This window comes from Humulus lupulus, chromosome X (assembly GCF_963169125.1).
Source record: "Humulus lupulus chromosome X, drHumLupu1.1, whole genome shotgun sequence".
In the NCBI taxonomy this organism is placed as follows: Eukaryota; Viridiplantae; Streptophyta; class Magnoliopsida; order Rosales; family Cannabaceae; genus Humulus; species Humulus lupulus.
Window position 1 is genome coordinate 60540513 of NC_084802.1, and position 2405 is coordinate 60542917.

The 2405-nt window shown below is 35.1% G+C and overlaps 1 non-coding gene across 1 annotated transcript; it reads right to left on the reverse strand.

The window, feature by feature from the left end:
• Positions 1 to 1296: 1296 nt before the first annotated feature.
• Positions 1297 to 1403, reverse strand: LOC133807661 (small nucleolar RNA R71). The gene has a single exon (XR_009879562.1). It is a non-coding gene; the product is annotated as a small nucleolar RNA R71 (small nucleolar RNA).
• Between the last annotated feature and the right edge of the window lie 1002 nt (positions 1404 to 2405).

Below are 2405 nucleotides of genomic sequence, written 5' to 3' on the forward strand. Positions count from 1 at the left end.
AAAAAAACGTGTTTTCATGAATGAAACTTGTGTCTTCCATGTTCCGTTTTTTATTAGAATTCTTTTTACTTTAGTGTTTAATTTTTATAAAAATTATTTTTCTCAAAGTTACATTATTGTCAAGTTTCTTGTTTCTAATTTCCTAATTTACTAAACTTTTTTTATTTTTTATTTTGCGCCTCTCTGGATACGACATAGTCTGATCACTAACGCAACCACTTAGGAGTCTATTGCGCGATATCAATTTTTGGCGTCGTTGCCGAGGAGGTAATTATACAATTAAAGGTTAGCCTAGTGGAATTAATTTTATTTATTTATTTAAAGAAAAGCTACAAAAAAAAATTACGTTTCTCTTTTATTTTTTCATTCCGTTAGTATTTTTTTTTTACGTTTTTTCCCTTTATTTTTGTTTATTATTTTGCATTTTTTTCTTCTAGGTGTAGAATTCTATTTTCTAGATTTAGGTTGTTTCTAAAAAAAAAGCCATAAAATTTTGAAGCATAAAAAAAATATTGAGAACATTTTTGTAATTTTGGAATTAGTAAAAACAAAACTTGTTATGTCTAAGAAAAATTGGTTGTTAAATAAGGTCTTTGTTAGCGTTACCTTCCAACCTTTTCTAAGAACCTCAGGGAGTTCTAGGAAAGTCTTGGGCCTAAAGTGGTACCTTGGCAACCTTCCCAATTGGCCTGGAAACATTTTTTGTGTATACTTGTTACAATATTACACATTTGCGCTTTTAATACTTAAAATAAATAGATAAATAAAAAAAAAGTGAATGACACGAAGTAGAGACACATTAGGGAGATTTGTGAGACAACAAGTAGAAGCTTTAGAAAACTCTCGTAGCTCGTCATTCTCTTCCATTCGCTCTCATTCACCAATTTCACTAAGACTTCCTTAACCACCCACGGTGGCTCAACAAGATAAAATCCAACCAAGAATGCTACAGGATTATCTAGATCCTACACATACAACCACACCTTGGTGCATAATGCATCCCATGAACATGCCAAACTTCAATTTCAAACCTTGCATGATTCAACATTTACCAGCCTTTCATGGGTTGGAAAATGAGAGTACATATGTGCATACTCGAGAATTCGAAGAGGTGGTGGCCACATTCAACAACCGAGCTGATGTAACAAACACTATGAGATTGAAGTTCTTTCCCTTCTCTCTCTCAAAGACAAGGCTAAAAGTTGGTTGTATTCCTTAAGGCCTAGATCTATTGGAACTTGGGACGAAATGACAACGACATTCTTTGCCAAATGTTTCCCACCCCATAAGACTAGTAGTCTTAAAAGAAAAATCTATACTTTAAACTAGAAAGACCATGAAACTTTCTATCAGGTCTAGGAGAGGTTTAAAGATTTGTTAAATCAATGCCTACATCATGGATACAAATGCTAGCGCTTGATCAACTATTTCTATGATATACTCACAAACGGAGAAAGAGAGTCCATACAAATGATGTGCGATGGAAAATTCCTTCAAAAAGATCTCGATGAGGCTTTTGAATATCTAAACGATCTCGTTGAGAAATCTCACACATGGACTGAACCAAGTGTTATGGATGAACCACGATCAACTAGAATCTACCAATTAAAGGAAAAAGATAGCCTTAAAGCTCAAATTCAGTCTCTAACTAAACAAGTTGAGGCTTTCACAACAAAAGGAGGTAGATAAATCCACATGGTCACAAAATTTGAAACGTGAGATCCATACTTCATTTGTGGAGGGATGGAACATCAACCGAAAGAGTGCCATACTCTTAGTGAGCTAAGAGGAAAAAAATGTGGAGAATGTAATGCCTTAGGGGATTACAAGAAGTCTTATAACCCCTTCTTAAACACTTACAATCTCGGTTGGTGCAACCATCCAAATTTTAACTAGAAGGATACAAGCCAGACACAAGCATCTGGGAGCCAATGGAGACCTAATCCACAACACCAACAACCACCAAAAGCATACATTGCTCCTCAAAATAACATGCAACCAAGGAATTCTCTTGGGAATACCTTACAAATATTAGTGGAAGAACAACTTGAAACAAACTGTACAATCTTATCCTCCACTCTAGAGTCCAAATCCTGAAACCAAGAGTTCAAATCTTGCTTTATGCAAATGATGGAAGAAATGAATGACATGAAGAGCCAAATGACAAAGTTAAACAATTCTTTGGCAAAGTAAACTTCCTGCTCAACCTTTAATCCATCACAAAGGAAAAAACATGGCACAAACTCCAACTCTACAGACACAATCCTCAAAGAGGTTAATGGCATCACTACTCAAAGTGGTCAAAGTATAGTTTCGCCATCATCTAAGAATACGACCACTGCCAGTACGTCAATGCCCACTCCAGATGTTGATGCACCAATCAATATTCCAATAAATGTGACTTT